This window comes from Ricinus communis, chromosome 7, assembly GCF_019578655.1.
Source record: "Ricinus communis isolate WT05 ecotype wild-type chromosome 7, ASM1957865v1, whole genome shotgun sequence".
Classification (NCBI taxonomy): Eukaryota; Viridiplantae; Streptophyta; class Magnoliopsida; order Malpighiales; family Euphorbiaceae; genus Ricinus; species Ricinus communis.
Genome location: NC_063262.1, coordinates 13,668,222 through 13,681,074, shown reverse-complemented (window position 1 = coordinate 13,681,074; position 12,853 = coordinate 13,668,222). Strand labels below are relative to the sequence as shown.

Sequence of the window (12,853 nt, the reverse complement as noted above, 5' to 3'; positions counted from 1 at the left end):
AGTTACTGTTTTTCTTGAGTTTCGGGAGACTGAGGAAAGGCGAATCCAAATTAGGATTGAGAATAATTAAATTAAAATCATTTTTCTAGAATCAACTTGGATTTAATTGTCAGAAAAATTAACTTTGAGTAAAATGGTTGTTTCAACAAGCTCAAGGACTAATTTGCCAGAAGTTTCCAAACTTTTTAGCCCTCAGAACCAATCGGCTCTACATAGAGTCGATAAGCTTAGCATAAAGTCGAATCGGCTCTACACAGTGCTGATTGGCTATTTTTTTGCTATTTGACACTGTTTTATGTGTCTTTTTGACATTTAAATACTAAAAAATATAAAAATAAACGTCTAGAAAGTTTTTGTGATAATTATTAAAATTTCTAAAGATTTTTAATGGATATTATTAAACGATAAAAAAAAAATCTTTAAAGCATATCATCATGATTCTTAGGGTTTTCTTATCCTAGCTTTATAAATAGCACAGTATGCCCTATGTCTAGGGTTAGCAGCATTCTTTTAGCTACACTAATCAATCACTACAATCAGCCATTTTTCATCATTACAAATTTTAAAGACAAGCTTTTGAGAAAATAAACTTAGAGAGAGTTTTTTTTTTAAAATCACTAAGAAAGAACCCTAGAATTAGAAAACCCTTTTAGAACAACAATAATCTTTTCTAAATCTTAAGCTGCACTGGATTCTCAACCGATCTTTGATTCAATTGCCTCCTCATTTCTTGAGACTCGCAGAATAAAAACCAACAGTGACAACTTGAGGGTTTTCTATCATCCACACCATCAACACCTTCTCTCTTGTCGATTTTTATAAATTATTTATGAATCTAGAAATATGCATAGGGTGTTTTATTATTATCTTATACGATTCATGTGGTTAGAATAGGCGTTGTTATGTATTAATATATTATAACTCATTAGGTTTTGAATCTGATAATAAGAACATGTAGGAAAATATAACCTTGTAGGAAAACAAATGAATCTGATTGTATAATTTTATTGGGCTTTGGATTTGACTAGTTTAATAAGGAGGAAAACATAATTAATCTGTTTGTGTTTATTTGGATTAGATTTTCAGGATTGCATAATTAGAATTGGGAATTTGGTTTAGAATGTTATTTTCACTTACTGTCAGTTTTGATTTTTAGGGTTTGTATCCTTTTTTAAGCTTTTAACTATTTGATTCTATTTGTTATATTTTTTATTCAATTTTATGTGTTGTAATTGAATTTTTTACCTTTTATGCATGTAAAAGTCAGCTTCTGGGTGTGAAAAGTTGAAGAAACTTACAAAAAGGACCATCTAAGCCCCTATAGCTGACCGGCTCAGTGCAAAGCCAATTCAGCTCTATTCCCTTGTCCAGTCGGCTGTGTGCACTTTTGGCCTAATTCTCGAGTCTTTTTTTATATATTTCTTATGATTTTATGCACTGTATTTAGTGTTTAAGGGTTTTTCCTTCGTCTTTTAGTTGTAGGAAGTTATAATAGATAGCTTTTATTTGCTGCACTTTTAATTTTGCTTTATATTTTGATGTAGGCTAAATAAATAAAGTAATTGCTCAAATAAAATTTAGACACATAGACCCTAGGATAAAAATTGGATCTAGCATGAAATTTGTAGTCCATTAGGTTAATCAGATGGTAATTAGGCTTACTTAAAATTAATATAGACCTAGTGGGCTTTGTCATGCTTTGATTATAATTAATTAGGTCATGTTAGGTAAGATCATATAGTTGGGCCTTTGCATAAAAAGTAGTCCATATAGGCTTAAAGGCTTAGAATTAGAGCATAACTTGTAAATTGGCCTAGACTAGGAAAATCCTTGTACATTATTAATTAGTAAAATAGGTTAATTAAACCTAGATTGGGCTTAATAAAATGGGCTAGACTTAAATGGACCTCACATGCTGTAGTGCTCGATGTGTAAAAATATAATTGTTGCATTTATAGGGAATAGCCCGTCAAACAATAAAATTAAAGATAAAGATACACAAATAAGGAAGTTGGCTTTTGGATCCATTTCTAGATGAAGCTTCCTTGTGGAATCTAGAAATGCCACTTAATTAGAAAAAGTATCCTGGAGAATTATCCGAGTGGCGACTTCCATCTCCTTGCTAGTCTCCGTGATTAATTAGCGTGTTCTTATTAGGTTAAAAAGCTTTGTAGTGTCATAGTCACTAAAGACACTTGGGTACACGCCCGAAACCGCCGCCTATAGTGAAGATTCCACTAGGAATAAGAGAAGCTGATTGTAACGTATATTTATTTTTAATTTTATTATTTAATGAGTGATTCTTGTATCACTATACCATTATTAGACATTGTGCACTTTGGTCCCTATGGCCCCGATTTCATAAGTTAGTAATTTTTTGGTTCCATTCAAACCTTGGAATTGCGACACTAGCCAACCATCACTCACAAGTAATAAGTGAACTTCCTTTGTCGCATGGACCCTTGAGTGGGTGACGAACCAAGGAAGAACACTTTTTACTTATGGGAGCCTTTTATCCTTATCTAAGATTCAGCTCACGGTAATGAGTGTAATAATTTCCCTTATAAGCCCTATTGCTTGCTATTTGAGATATTTTTTCATATAAGTACTTAAGCCCAAATATTGGAAAGCCTTAGTCTAACAACATGTAGAATCAAGCCCTAGGTCCAAAATATACAGGCTTTATACATATATTGAGAAACATCGCCTTGTTTATTTTAAATTTACTCTGAGAGTTTATGGCATGCGCATTGGGCCTACTATCCCCTGTTGATACAAAGCCTAGACCCAAAATTCTACGGAAGAAAGACTCATCATGAACTGTGTGCGGGAGAAATAAGGTCAGAAGGAGGCTTTGTACAATAACTATGTGTATGCTAATCCTTTTTCTTTCTTTTTTTACATATCACGTGCATCATGCATCACACTAATCTTTTACTTTTTAGCTAAATAGACACTCCTTTGCATTGGAAGAGGCAAGATAATAGAAGGCTAGGGAGTATACATATCTCACTAAGAATCCAAACTATGCTAGAGCTTCTTGAAAAGCCAAGACATCAAGGTTCCACAAGTGATACTGAAGCTATTGATGGTCTAAGGGGTATGATTCAGGAAGAGCTCCAACAAATTTTTGGTTGGGATGGCTACAAATCAAGCCCCACTTGTTGCCCCGATTACCTCAGTTGCTCCTATGGTTGTTGATCTAGCTGTAATTGCCACTAAAATTGTTGCTGTTACTGCAGCTGCTGCTAATGGTAATGATGGAAGACCATGCTAGAAGGGGAGTGCCCCAAAGTTTTTGGGATTTTGATGAGTCTATGTTGGACCAAGCTAAAAGGGAGATTTCCCTTACCACAAATGAGGCTATGAGTGGTTTAAGTGACAGGCTTGATAAGATCCAAGCCATGCTAGAAATCAAAGGGTTAAACCCAACCTATGATTTCGAGGAATTGGTGTTGACAGGCAAAGAAAAGCTGCTTGCTATGTTCAGGATACCCAAAATGAACAAATTCAATGAGACTACTGATTTGAAAGTTCATCTAAAGTAGTATATAACTATTATAGGAACTACTCAGCTAAGTAAGACCCAAATTGTCAAGTTGTTTGTGTTATCGCTAGAAGGACCTATTGTAAACTAGTATCATAGTTTAGATAAATCCGTCAAACTTGAACGGCATAATTTGTATAATTCATTTATTAAGCAATATGACTGTAATACCTAGTTAGAAGTATCAATCAAGGACCTCGAGTCCATTAAGTAAAAACCAAATTTAGTCCTTCTCTAATTTCTTGACCGAGTGGAGGAATAAGGTTGGATTCATGAATAATAAGCCCTTTAAAAAGAACCAAGTACGTATGGTGGTCTAAAATGTTCTTCCTAGATAGGTTGAAAGCCTTAGATGATGAACCGAAAGACTTTTATAGACCTATATAATGATGGGTTTTAGGTTAAAGAAATCAAAAATAAGAGAAAGACTGTGTGAACTGGTGGAAAGCCAAATTATCAGGCTGGAAGGAGCATAACTTCATATGTGAATGTTGTCCAGCAACTAAAGAAAGTTCTCCAACTTCAAGCAACTGCTCTCGAAGATCTTTAAGAGGTTATTGCAAAATGGCATATGCTCTAACCAACCACTATTAAAAACCCGCCTAACCCTAGTGCACCTGTCTACAAACCCAATATCTAAAATTTAAATTCCACCAAGCACCCGACCATCACACAAACAACTGCATCCAGTTGAAACACGAAATCAGAGACCTTATTTGAAAAACTAACTGACAGACTAACCTAGTACCAGAAAAAACCCTTTTCCAAATCACAACAACACACCACCCCCAAAGTCAAGTATTCATGATCATTCTTGACTTGAGTAAAAAGGAGGTCATGGACTTTTTCTAAGACATATCCTAACCCAAGCCAAAGCTAGAACCAAATAACCCATAAAGAACTTTTACCGAGTTGGGGGTACCATTATCTGTGGTGTTCCAACATCTGAAATGAGCAGAAAACTCAAGCTCATATTACCAAAAAGCAGTCCTAACCCTCACAATGGCCAATATTATGAGTATTACCAAGTTTTGAGCATGTAATGGATTAGGGCAATCATCTCAGGCACGAGATCAAGGACTTAATAGACAATAAGGCATGGCAAGTTGAACAACTTCCTTAGTATGAATGTGAAGACCTATTAGTGAAACCCTCAAACAATATTGATTTCAAATTCTGATATTCGAAGCCTCCTTTGGTTGATATTTGAATCATGGATATCATACCGAGTAGTTGGGGGTCAGACAATGATTAAGCATCTAATGAGCCTTGTCTTTGGAGGTTTAGAAGGAGGATGAGAAGAAATTAGTTATGGCTATCAATATTTGGTACAACTCTAGGGATGAGTGTGAAGTCCAAAACACTAGGGCAAATGATATATAGACAGATAGTGAATCCGATAAAGAATCCGAGCTAGTGGGTAAGGGTGAAGACGCATGGGGTTCAAAAGTTGAAACAAGTCGAGGAAGTGCCTAAAGGAGGGGATAATGGGTTAAAAAAGCAGCTGAAGGAAGAAAGAAAGACAGTTGACATTTGAGAACTTCTGATGCACTCATCAAATAACAAAAAGGCTCTAATCCAGGCCTTATCTGGTATAAGTATTAGCACAACAACTACCCAAGGGGGGATGATCAAAATGATAACTGACAAGACCACTAAGATGATCACTTTCTCGAACCATGACCTACCACTAGAGGGAAAAGACTATAATAAGGCTCTCTACATAGTAGTAGAGGTTAAGAGGAAAAGAACTCCATCTGTAATGGTGGATGACGAGTCAACCATCAATGTGTGTCCCTCTCGCATATTTCCTAAGCTAGGGATGATTATGAAAGACCTAAAACCATCGGATATAGTTATAAGAGTTTATGATGAAATGAAGAGAGACGTGGAGGGGACATTTTCCGCACTGGTAAAAATGGGCCCTTTTGAATCCTGGGTGGAGTTCATTGTACTGGACATCCTAATAACTTTTGCTTTATTATTGGGAAGGCTATGGTTTCATGCACTGGGAAGAGTCCCTTCCACTGTGCACCAAAAGGTCAAGTTCCCTCATGAAGGCGAAATAGTGACCATATGCTGAAGGCGATAAAGTTGTCTCAGCCATTCAAGAAGTTGTCAAGGAGCTGGAATCCCCTACTGGATTTCAAGTTATTGTTCTCTACAAGGACTACATGGATCCTAAAGTAGCCAACATGTTCAAAAAGATGGACTTCATGCTTAGAATGGGGTTGAAAAAAAAAAAACTAGTAAGGTATCGCAGAGTTGCCGGACTTCAAAGGTCAAAAGACTCGATACGGGTTGGGTTACCGTGAGGATGAAGATGAGGGCAAACCAAATGGTAGGATTCTAAAAAATGTATTTGTCCATGAGTACACACCCTTCTCTAAGGAGCCTGAACCTGTCATAGTAATTGGGATTAAGGTGCTAGGATTCGATATATTTAAAAACTTGATCATCGACAAATGGTCAAGCTGGGCATTAAAGAAGTCCGTGAGAAGGTCGCCACCAAGGTATTAGAGCTGAAGCTGAAACAGTTTATATATCTAACTGAGAAGCTGAGTCAGCAAAAGTTAGCTGCTATAATAGAGGAACATATCATTGATGTATTCTATGACGATTTAATCACATCTAATCTTTATGAGGATGATGTTTCTTTTATTTCTAAGATCAATGATGTTGCTTGTCTGAATTGCTATTTACCCCTGATTTTGTTGCTATTTTGGATTTGAATTGAAGAACAGCTTGTCTTAGTTTTATTTTTTGTTAGAGAGAATTTATGAGAAAATGAGAGAAATCTGAGGCAAGAAATGAGGTGATTTGTGTGTTTGATTAATGAGAAGATGGGAGAAAATGAAGATGAAATGAAATAATAGAGAGTATTATTTTTTTTAATATTTACTTTTCAAAATTAACTTTAAGATTCAAAAGATTTATCAAAATACAGTCTGCTGAACCTTGATGCATTTATCCAAGGAGATTATAAGCTTTTGAAAGATGGAAAATCAAACACAATTGAACTTTAAATTTGAATATCTAATTTTGCTTACTTGTGCGATGTTTTTCCTGATAGTAGTGTGCATTTTGATTATCATGACATGTGCATGTTTGATATTAATTCCATACAAATTTATTCATTTAATCTAGGCACAAATGAAAATCCAATGAACATTTCGATAGTTCATGATATAACTCCTACAGAGAGGAAAGAATTAGAAAAAATAATGGAAAAAAGTATTTGCTTAGTCCTATGATGATATGCTAAGATTAGATAGAAAGATAGCAGAGCACCATATTCCAACCTATCCACACATTAAGCTGATTAAGCAGAAAATTAGAAGATTAAGGCCAAAATGGGTGGAGAAAATCCAAGAAGAGGTCATTAAGAAGGTGAAGCAGTGGACTATCCGAAATGGTTGGCAAATATCATCCCAGTCCCAAAGAACGATGGAAAAGTAAGGATGTGTGTGGATTATCAAGATCTGAACAAGGCATGCCCTAAGGACGACTCTCCCTTCCTCACATAGATGTGATAGTCGATAGTGTCGCTTCAAGTGCAATTTACTCTTTCACTAATGGTTTTTCCAAGTACAACCAAATCATGATGGCAGTAGACAAGTTGAAAACGTCATTCATCACCAAATGGGTATGTACTGCTATAATGTTATGCCTTTTGGACTAAAAAATGTAGGAGCAACTTATTAGAGGGCAGTCATTACATTATTTCACGACATGATGCACAAGGAAGTGGAGGTGTATGTAGATGATATGATGGTAAAGTTTGAAACAAGGAAAGGGCACTTCCAAGCTCTTGATAAGTTCTTAAAATGAGTGAAAATGTATAACTTGAGGCTTAATCCAAAAAAGAGCATACTCAGAATAATATTAAGGAAACTACTAGGGCATATATTGAGTCAACAGAGAATAAAAATTGATCCAAATAAGGTTAAGGCTAATCAAGAAATGCCAGCACTGAAAGAGAAATAAGTCAAAGGATTTTTAAAACGTCTATAATACATCAGTAGGTTCATTTCCAAGCTCACAATGGTTTATGATCCTATATTCAAGCTTTTAAGGAAACACCAACATGTTGTGTGGGATGAGCATTGTTAGAAAGTCTTCGACAAGATTAAGCAGTATCTTATGAAGCCGCCAGTATTAAAGCCGTCGAAGGATGGAAAATTGTTGATTCTATACTTGGCCTTAGAAAAGGAAGCCATGAGGGCAATAGTAGCATAATATGGGCCTAATGACGTGGAGCATGCGGTTTACTATCTCACTAAGAAATTGCTGCTTTATGAATGACAGTATAACCTCGTAGAGAATAGCCATGATATAGGCTACAAAGAAATTGAGACACTACTTTTAGTCTTATAGGGTATAAGCAATTCCAAAAATAGACCCATTAAAGTATCTGTTTGAAGCTCGGTCTTTTACAGGGAAGTTGGCAAGATAGTTAGTACTTCTAATGAAATTCGACATCGAGTACGTCACCAAGAAGGTAGTCAAACGTAGGGCTATAGCAGAATTTTTAGTTTAGAATGCAATCGAGGGAGATGACCCTTGGGATTTGGAGTTGCCTGATGAAAATTTAAGGGCAATCGAGATCTAGGAATAAAAGGTGCACTTCGATGGAGCTATAAACACAAGAGGTATGTCATCACCCATTTTTTGGATCCAAATATCGAGAGAATTATGAAAAATCCAATAATAAAAGTTGCTGCCTTTTCGAGTCTCAGAAGATTAAGGATGGGCCAGCCTAAGTAAGGGTTGAGAATAATTGGACTTAAAATTACTTTTCTAGAATCAATTTGGACCCAATTGACAGAAAAAATTAAGTACGAGGGGTGAACCGATATTTTTTTACAAATTCAAGGACTGAATTATCAAAATTTTTGAAACTTTTTGCCCCTTAGCGCCAATTGGCTCTACGTACAACTGAATTGGCTCTACACAGACTATTGGCTTAGCATAGAGTCGACGAGTTCTACATAGTGTTAATTGGCTATTTTTTGAAATTTGACACTATTTTATGTGTAATTTTTTACAAAAAATGTAAAAATTGGTAAAAAAGAAGTTTCTAGAAGATATTTGTGATAATTATTGGGACTTCTAAATATATTTAGTGATAATTATTTGATTTAAAATATTTTATTTTAATTTATTGGATATTAATATGATAAGAGGAAAGATATCGATTGATTCTTTAATTAAAATATTTGTACAGTTATCTGCTTCTCTAGGGTTCCTAACCGTACTTCTATAAATAGAATAATATAGTTTAGGTCTACGTTTAAGGTTGCCTACACTCATTAATTATTAGAACTCCACATATCAATTATTAGAGCTTTAGTTAAAGGGAAAGTTACTAAGTAAGAACTAGAGATTGGGAAACTTATTTTTGAATGATAGAAGATTTCTCAAACCCAAGCAGCATTGGATTCTCAACCAATATTCGATTCCACCACCTCATTATCTCTAGAGACTTGAAGATCAACATTCAACGGTGACAACCTAAGGGTTCTCCAAATCCAACATCATCAGCATCCCCATCTTTACAAACTGGTTCTTTTATTTTATGTTTTAGAAACATGCTTCTGATTGGTATTTTTAGTTATTTTGCATGATCCATATGATTTATATTATTAGATTAGAGTTTTCTTAAATTAACATATTTTGATTTTATTAAGTTTGAATATGATAATATGATATATGTTGGAAATTGAATATGATAATATGCCATGTGCTGGATTTGAAATCTAATGATTGGAAAGATTAGGATTATATGATTTGTGTCTTTTTGTGAATGCTTATGTGATTGTATGAGAATCCTAGGGTTGTATGTTCAAATGTAGAATTTTCCATGTAAGATGCTTTAGCCTTTTACCAGTTTTAGCTCCTTTATGTTTATGTTATTTTCCATGTGTTTTAGTTTGTTTAATTTGTTCTGCACACTTTTATTTCATTATTTTGTGTTTCTAATAATTTTTTGACTTTATGTGCATGTAAAATTGGCTGGTGTGAAAATTTCAAGAAAAGTCATAGAATCAGCCAAATTTAGCCCTAAAGTCGATCGGTCTGTGTCCTTAGCTGATCGCTCATTTAGCCTTGTATGCCTTAATTCGAATTTTCTATGTATTTGGACCAATTTTGTGTATTGTAACTTAGTTTTAGGTGTTTTTTTTATTTTCTTTAGTTGTAGAAGGGTTGTAATAGCTAGATTTAATTTTCTACTCTTTATTTTTTGTTCTATGTTTGATGCCAAATACCTATTATTTGATTGTCTAATTAAAACTAGATATATAGATATTCGGCCTTAAATTTGGACCTGGCATGAAAATTGTAGTCCATTAGGTTAATGAGATGGTGTATTGAGCTTAAATTTAAAATCAATATAGACTTAGTGGATTTGTCATGCTTTAATTGAATTAATTGGGCCATATTAGATTAAGATCAATTAATTGGGCCTTATCATAAAAAGAAGTCCATTTAAGTTTAAAGGCTAGAATTCAAAGCATAATTTATAATTGGGCTAGATTAGGTGGGCCTTATACATAATTAACTAGTAAATTAGAATAATAACTTTGAACATAGGCTGATAAACAAATAAAGAAGCTGGCTTTGGAATCCATCTCTAGATTTGTGGCGTAAGGTTTCCTAATGAAATTGAGAAACGTCACTCATTAGTAAAAGTATCCCAGTGAATGCAAAATAATCAAAATTGTTTATGTCATCATGACATATTGAACATGTTTCAGTATTTTGGTCATTGCACCTTTCATACTCCTCAAGTTGATGCAAGACCTTTTGCATATGAAACTAGACTTCTAGAGATACAAATATGAAGAAAGTTATGTTCAAACACTTCTTGTAGAATTAATGCCACTAATTTTAATTGACCTTATATGCTTTAACCCAGTCTGACAATTTGAGCATAATTCAATTAAAATTCAAAAAATAAATTCTTAAACCTTAAAATTACACCAATCTTTCTTCTTATAACTAGAATAATGTAGCTATCCATCCATGTTTTGCTTGCCCTTCCTCTTTTTAAACTCTTCAAATAATACAGTTTATTTTTCAAATATAAGTTAGCCGTTTTTCTTCCATGGAGATCACCTTTCCTTACATGAAATTCTTAGGTCCATGTCCCTTGTTTACTTTATCACTCTTCCGGTCTTTATAGCTTCATGATTTTAACTTGATCTTCATATTGACTCTTGAATCCATCTTCATGCTTTATGTCTTTATAATTATATTTTATATCATGAAATCAAACATGTTGTCATGTCCCAAATTCGAGGGCATGTGACTAATGTCGGAACACGAGAGTCGCACATGGCTACCGGTGCCCGCAGCAAGCCTAAAGGTTACTAATACAATTATAATCCATTATTTACCATGCCAACATAATTTATATAATCAAATTAAATATTAATAATCTCGACGTCTAAAGATGGAGTCAACTAACCAAATCTTAAATATAAAATCATCATAAGTCAACACAAATTATAATACATTATCAAGGTCACAAATAATGTATTAAGGTTCTAGAGTGTTAGCCTTTAAGGACTTTACAACAACAACTATGAAATAAACTAAATTAAAGGACTCACCACGAGGGAACAATTGTAGCTTGTCCAAATCTTCTTATCTGCTTAACCTGGAAAAATGTGAGGGGAGTCAAACCTTACTTAGTGAAATGTATAATATACACATACACACATACACATATTAAGGGTTCACATGCTCGGACACATATAAATCCCATATATATTATAATATAGACACACCACACATAAGTACTAGCATAATTTAATAAGGAGAAAGAACCTACAAATTGATCTCATCACTTATAGCATTCTAATTAATGGTTTATTGCTAAAGGCGCATGTCACCCCATTTGGGTTTGGTGCTTGACCCATTAGTTATCTCGTTAGGATTTATCTAGCAAGTGCTTGTCACATTTTAAGGCTCAGTGTCCAACCTCTTATATATATATATATATACACATATTATACAACTTGCAAATATGGCACTACTACTTCGCTCTCTGTGTGCTAGACGAATCCAAACGATTTAACCATAAATCAAAATAAAATGAAGAAAAGGAAAATAGAATATCCTAACTATAACTCATCCCCAAACCAAAGCCATAATTAACCAATATTGCATAGCCAAAATGATTAAAAGATGGAAAAGAGCTCAAAACGACCATAAAAAGAGATTTTCAAGGTCACAAGGTCTGGCTCACCAGATAAGGCAAATTCTGCTCGATCCGATCAACAACTCAAATCCACTTTTATGGTTTGGTACAATCTGTGCCAAACTAACAACAAATGCTTCATGCCCCATATAGATTGGTATAAGTTAAATTTCTACTCGAGTGACTCGTCCCCAGCAGGAGTCTTAAAGGAAACCTGTACGCCCTGGGTCACAGCCTAAAAAAATAGAAAAATGAGAGTTTTTCACCTCTTATACTCCCTCAAAACTGAAGCCAATTGATTTACCACATACTCGATACAAATCAACTTAGAAATCATGAAATTAACATGCCAAAACAAGAAAGTCAACATTAATATAACTTAAATCACCAAAAAATCATGCTAGAGCACATGCGTAAACCCTTTTCAAATGGGTTTAACACCAAACACAAGACCCACAAAAATCCTTTGCATAATTACTCAAATCAAACGATCCATAACAAAAAATCAACATTTCAACGTTTAGAAAAAGAGAAGATATATATAAAATGGGAAAATAGATTTTCTTTAACTTCAAAGATAAACTAGCTGATAGTTCTTGATATTAACTTACTTGATTAGAGAAGAATCTTGGTTAGATTTGTGTGAGGAGTAGGATTGTAGAGAATGAGAAGAATGAAAGAAAAGAATAGATAGAAGGAAAGAAAAGAAAGAAAAAGGAGAAAGAAACAAGAAAAGAAAGAAAATAAAATAAAGGAAAAACATGTATAATGGATATAGAAAGTGATGTAAACCTTCTTTAGAAAAGAAGATTACACGCCAAGATCAATACTTATAAGGTTTGCCAAAAGTTATTTACGGAACTATCACCCTTATTTATAAAGAAATAAGATCAATAGCTATAATGAGATGAACTTAATTAATCCTAGAAACTAACAAGTTAATAGAATTAAATTAAGGTAGAAGTGAAATCAAAACCTAAACAATAAGCTTTAATCTCAAGAACACTCAAAGAAACTCTTTAAGCAAAAATAAGGTTTTTTTTTATTCAATCAAAGGATTTATATATGCTTTTGCCAAATTACATAGCTCTATTTATATA

General features: G+C 34.0%; 1 long non-coding RNA gene across 1 annotated transcript; it reads right to left on the bottom strand.

Moving 5' to 3' along the window:
• Positions 1–11,083: 11,083 nt before the first annotated feature.
• On the bottom strand, positions 11,084–12,617 carry LOC125370522. The gene is made up of 3 exons (XR_007216555.1): positions 12,365–12,617; positions 11,802–11,988; positions 11,084–11,210 (listed from the first exon to the last, which is right to left on the bottom strand). It is a non-coding gene; the product is annotated as an uncharacterized LOC125370522 (long non-coding RNA).
• Between the last annotated feature and the right edge of the window lie 236 nt (positions 12,618–12,853).